General features: G+C 37.2%; 1 long non-coding RNA gene across 1 annotated transcript; it reads left to right on the top strand.

The window, feature by feature from the left end:
* Nucleotides 1-1945: 1945 nt before the first annotated feature.
* On the top strand, nt 1946-4802 carry LOC143749477 (uncharacterized). Its single transcript, XR_013206993.1, has 2 exons — nt 1946-2200; nt 4529-4802. It is a non-coding gene; the product is annotated as an uncharacterized LOC143749477 (long non-coding RNA).
* Nucleotides 4803-5842: the final 1040 nt, after the last annotated feature.

Raw genomic sequence — 5842 nt, 5'->3', positions numbered from 1 at the left:
TACTATGCATATCCTCATCTGCATATCATTTGCATATGATTATTCATCCACGTGATAACATGTTAACGGTTCCAGACATTATGAAAATATGAAATACGGATGTCATTAGTAAAAATTATTTAATAGCCTATCCTTGCCTTGTTTTTCAATAAATCAAATTGTGTAAAATACATTTCAGATAAAGTTTTTCTCAATCTTTTCCACTGGCCAAATAGTATTTTTAATGGATTTATATTTTTAATGGAAAAAGATAGTTTTGTGCAAATAATGCACAACAAGGTCTATTTTCTCAGACAATCTGCTATTATCATAAGCAATTAATCTCTGTAGTTAAAACATTAAAACACAGCATGCCAGAGGAAAAGTGTTCAAAAGCATTGCATCCACAACAAATATTTATAGCCTATTTATTGAATATAAAAATGTTGTAACTTCTCAGTAATGAGAAGCTCACATTAATATTTTAGCTCACATGAAGTTATTTTATAGCTTCATCTATTGATGCTAAAGTGTATTTATATTACCTTTATATATTTATTCAATTAAACTGCGAAATAATTATTGATGAACTAAAATTGTACATCTGTGATTGATTAAGGGTATAATAATTACATAGGCCTAAATAATATTTAAATCATACAAATTTATTATTCTAAATAAGCATCACTAAAAACTAGACGATTTTGTCTTTAAGAATCATTTGCTATGTAGTGACCTTTGATTTGGAGTAGAAACAGGTGGAGTGACTTTATCGCATCAGGCATGTGTCACTTTGCTCACAGCTGATTGGTCCAAGTTCAGTTTGCAACCTCTTACCTAAAACATAACCTGCCCCGGACCAGGGGCCTATACCATGAAGCCGGTTTAGGTGGCTAGCCAGCTATGTTTCAGTTTAGTTTGCGTCAACCCTGGGTTTTAGGGACCATGAAAGTGGTTTGGCTTTTAGCAGTGTTCATCGCCATAGTAACTTACGCTCCACGGCTAACCTGGTCCGGGGCAGGTTATGTTTTAGGTAAGAGGTTGCAAACTGAACTTGGACCAATCAGCTGTGAGCAAAGTGACACATGCCTGATGCGATAAAGTCACTCCACCTGTTTCTACTCCAAATTAAAGGTCACTACATAGCAAATGATTCTTAAAGACAAAATCGTCTAGTTTTTAGTGATGCTTATTTAGATTAATAAATTTGTATGATTTAGATATTATTTAGGCCTATGTAATTATTATACCCTTAATCAATCACAGATGTACAATTTTAGTTCATCAATAATTATTTCGCAGTTTAATTGAATAAATATATAAAGGTAATATAAATACACTTTAGCATCAATAGATGAAGCTATAAAATAACTTCATGTGAGCTTAAATATTCGATTCTCTCTATACCTTTATCAGCTGTATAAAATAACTTCACAACTTTTACTTGCACTGATATACAGTAGCGAGACTTTTTCTTTTAGTTGTCCTCTTTCATAGACAGCTGTTTTCTTCTTGCTGTGTAAATTTGTTTAAAGTCTTACTATTTTAATACTTTTATTTAATAAGTGAATTGCGCTGCTTCTCTCGCGAGAAATTAATCACAGTTTCACTCTTTCTCAACATGTGATTGGCCGTTTGCTGCTGATGTCACACTTAAACTCCTAAACTCAGGATCAAAGCCTAGGTTGACAGAGAAAGTTGATGATCAGCATCATGGTACCAACAAAGTCTGGTTGGATTGGTTTGGTTTTGTCAATTCTAAACTAATCCTGTAACCCTGAGTTTGTTCAACTACCATCATAGTACAGGCCCCAGGTTAGCCGTGGAGCGTAAGTTACTATGGCGATGAACACTGCTAAAAGCCAAACCACTTTCATGGTCCCTAAAACCCAGGGTTGACGCAAACTAAACTGAAACATAGCTGGCTAGCCACCTAAACCGGCTTCATGGTATAGGCCCCTGTTAGCAGCTATTGTTTTGATACACATCGAGCTTGTTTCAAGGCACGGACTTTCTCCAACGTTATATTTGACAATCTCCATCATGGATCGTGGACTAAACAAACGTTTTTGTGGTGTTGGGAGTGTATTGGACGCGGTGACGAGATACAGCAAAGAAGAAAGTAGAAATACGCGGAGAGAGGAGCGCAAAGACAGAGAGTCCATGGTGTCGAGCGTCGATTCGGCATGTTTGTTCACGGAATCGATCCCGTTTTAGAATGGTAAGTTTCATCACAATGTCTTGACTTTTTATGTTTATGAAGTATTGGCATTTTTCCTGTTTATGTCATGTTTATGATTATAAAATGACAGTGGAGATGACTAGCAAAGACACGAAGCTATTACGAGTAACGTTAGCTAACTTAGGTGATACAGGGCTGTATATCATGTATAATGTAAGGTCTGTTATGTTTCCCCAATATCTGTTTGTCTTATGTTTGATGTTAAATGTCGTTGTAAGCTTTTATGAAAGTTGAATAAAAAAAATAAATAAAAAAGGGCTGTATATTATACATAAAGACTGTACAATATATTTGTCACACGAACATATGATGCATTGATATAACAAAAATGAAAGGATTATAAGTCAGGTGAAGATGTTTTGATTATAAAATTACAGTGGAGGTGACTAGCAAGATATGTGACAGTGATAGGTTTATGAATGAATGGTGCGTCGAATATAACAACAATGGAAGGAAATGATTACAAGATGTCAGGTAAAGATATGTGGAAAAATATATAATTATTACAAAGCATTTATAATGCTGAGGATTATAAGCATAAGGTATTTGACAAATAGGCATTTGTTATTGTAATATGATGTATGTGGCGAGGGACGGCCGAGGGACGTGAGAGAACGGCGCGAGGCCGGTGGTGCGATTGCTAATGAGCAACACCTGTATAGCACACCGGTCTCGCATCTCTCACGGAGGAGCGGAAGCATAAAGGGGGAGCGACGACATTAATGATCGAGAGAGGAACAGGCCTGATTTTAGTTGTTCTGGTTTTTGTATTTGTGTTTTATTTTAGCCAGCAGTCGTCTGCGAGGGGCTGCTGGCGTTATGTTTTATTTTGGGTAAGCCAGCAGTCGTCCGCGAGGGGCTGCTGGCGGTATTTTAGTTTGTTTTAGTGATGTGTCGTTCATGAACGATTCGTTCATTTTGAACGAATCTTTAATATGACTCGGGACTACCGAGTTGTCTCAGAGAGTGATTCGTTCATTTTGTGTCGACCGCGCATGCGCATTGCGCAACATATGGGTTCTGAATCTTTACTGGAAACAGAAATGATTAGTTCATCTCTCTCGAGTCTTCGGGTTCGGGACGGGTCCGAGTCTTTCGTTCTTCCTGTCAGTCCATAGAGACTATGCTGTCAGTACCGGAAAGAGAATTGATTAGTTCATCTTTCGAGTCTCGAGTTCGGGTTCGGCCGGGTCCGAGTCTTTCGTTCTTCCTGTCAGTCCAATAGAGGCTATGCTGTCAGTACCGGAAAGAGAAATGATTTGTTCATTTTTTCGAGTCTTCGGGTTTGAGTCCTTCGTTCTTTTGTCACGTGACTTGTCACCGTATTGGATAGCCTACTAATTTACAACCTTTTTACAAACAAGCACATAGTTAAGGTATTAAATATAATAGTACTTAATTAATGTATAATATATAATAAAACATACCACAGATGCACAAGAAACATTTAGAAAAGAGAAGGACAGGTACAATATAAGATGGAACTTTTATTTTACAGATAATGTTTTGCACATATTTTGTATTTTAATTCCTAAATATAAAACAATATACATTCAGAAGCAGTCAATAATATGAATATAATGTTGTATTTGATGCGAGATAACAGCGGTCACGTGACAAAAGAACGAAGGATTTAAAACCCGAACTCGAGACTCGAAGAAAATGAACTAATCCTTTCTCTGTCCGGTACTGACAGCATAGCCTCTATGGACTGACAGGAAGAACGAAAGACTCGAACCCGAACTCGAGACTCGAGAGATGAACTAATCATTTCTCTTTCCGCTACTGACAGCATAGTCTCTATGGACTGACAGGAAGAACGAAAGACTCGGACCCGGTCGAACCCGAACTCGAGACTCAAAAGATGAACTAATCATTTCTCTTTCCGGCCCTGCTGTATCACACACGGCACGGTCGGCCTATAGTTTACCCTATAGTTTATTTTTATTCTTTTTACAAATGTAATCAATATTTTCGTAAGTACTAGATGTCTTGGGATATTTAACATGCCATTTTAATTATATTATGCTGAAATGAACGAAATGAACGAAATGACTCGAAAAAAGATTCGTTCTTTTTGCTGAACGAGACTCAAAGATTCGAGTCAGTAAAATGATCCGAACTTCCCACTACTAGTTTGTTTGTTTTATTTTAAATAAAGTTTATTTTGATTGTTCGCCGGTTCCCGCCTCCTTCTTCCCTGAACATTGCTACAATGTAATATTGATGCTCCTAATAATAGTATGTCTCTAATATTTGACTCAAACTGAAATCCTCTTTTGTGTGTGTTCCTGTGCTGTAAAATAGGCCTTCAGCTGAAACCGATCCGGACTGGATTCCGGAGTCCAGTCCTGAGCGACGAAAGAGACCACAGCAGTCTTCTTCATCTCCATCTGAATCTGCTTCAGCTAACATTACCAGAGGTACAGGGAGAGGGAGAGGGAGGGGGAGCCAGTCAGTACCTACTGTGTCTCTTAGCACCTCACAGTGCTAAGACAGTGAAAGATGGCACAATGTTGATGAGGATGTTTTTGCTATTAGAATTGTTCCAAATGAAGAGTATTTTGTTCAAATGTTCAAATGTTGTGCTGAAATCGTTTTTTCTTGTGTGCTTTGATGGGCAGAACAGTTCTGAAATGATATACATGTATGTTGTATGTAGTGTTTACTCCTTATGTCATTTGGTTACCAGGTGTCCATTTGGAGTCTCCAAATGGCCTTTTGCAAAGGACGACTAGACTTTTCTTGAATAAAAGCTTACAGAAACTACATTTTTGGGAGTATCATCTTCAAATTTGAATCAAAACATGGTCAGACATTCAGTTTTATCTTTATGGTGTTTTCAGGCCACTAACCTAAAAGTCTGATAAATTTTTCCCTAAATGAAGTTCATTCAAAGAAATCGTTAGTCAATTTACTGTAAATTCTACCTTGTTTTACTCTGTTCCTGTGCAACTTTGAGTTATTATGACTCTTGGGTAACAAAGTTTCAAGTGTCTAGTTTAAAAAAATATCAGAGTTATGAATGTGGACCTTATGGTTTAGGAGCTACAGACATTTGTATTTGGGTATGTCATTTTCAGAAAAATTCTCAAAATAGGGGCGCTTGTTAACAGGATATTTAATCTAAATGTTTATATCATAAGTAAAACATAGTTTAAATCATTCTTTTATTTATTTAAGCTGTATTGTGAATATGCACTGTAGGCCTATTTATGACTAGGACGTATAATGAATGTACGGTTTTAGAAAGGCTGCATCAGTTTTACTAAACGGCCCAACGCGCTCGCTGGCGTGGACATTTAAGAAGGGATGGGTGTTTGCTTCATGTGATAGGCTTGGTGAGTGAAATTATGTTTGTATTATCTTTCAGTATAGCCTATGTATAATTTTCTTTAAACTTTCTGTCTAAAAGTGACCAAAAAGATATTTAACTCCAGCTCACCATCGGTGTCGCCAAACTGCTCCATATCCAAAACGTTCGTACGAATGGGTCAGAGTTTGGGTGCAGGTGCGCAAATTTTCCCGTCAAGTTTGTTTTTATAAATCACAACTTATGCGTCGGAAGTAGCGTACGCATCTTTCAGGGCCTGTTTTGTGCGTACGCAACGGTTATAAATG

Source organism: Siphateles boraxobius, unplaced genomic scaffold (genome assembly GCF_051911475.1).
Source record: "Siphateles boraxobius isolate OS27281-9 unplaced genomic scaffold, OSU_SipBor_1 25, whole genome shotgun sequence".
Lineage (NCBI taxonomy): Eukaryota > Metazoa > Chordata > Actinopteri > Cypriniformes > Leuciscidae > Siphateles > Siphateles boraxobius.
The sequence above is the reverse complement of the archived record's forward strand: the minus strand, read 5'-3'. Positions and strand labels throughout refer to the sequence as shown.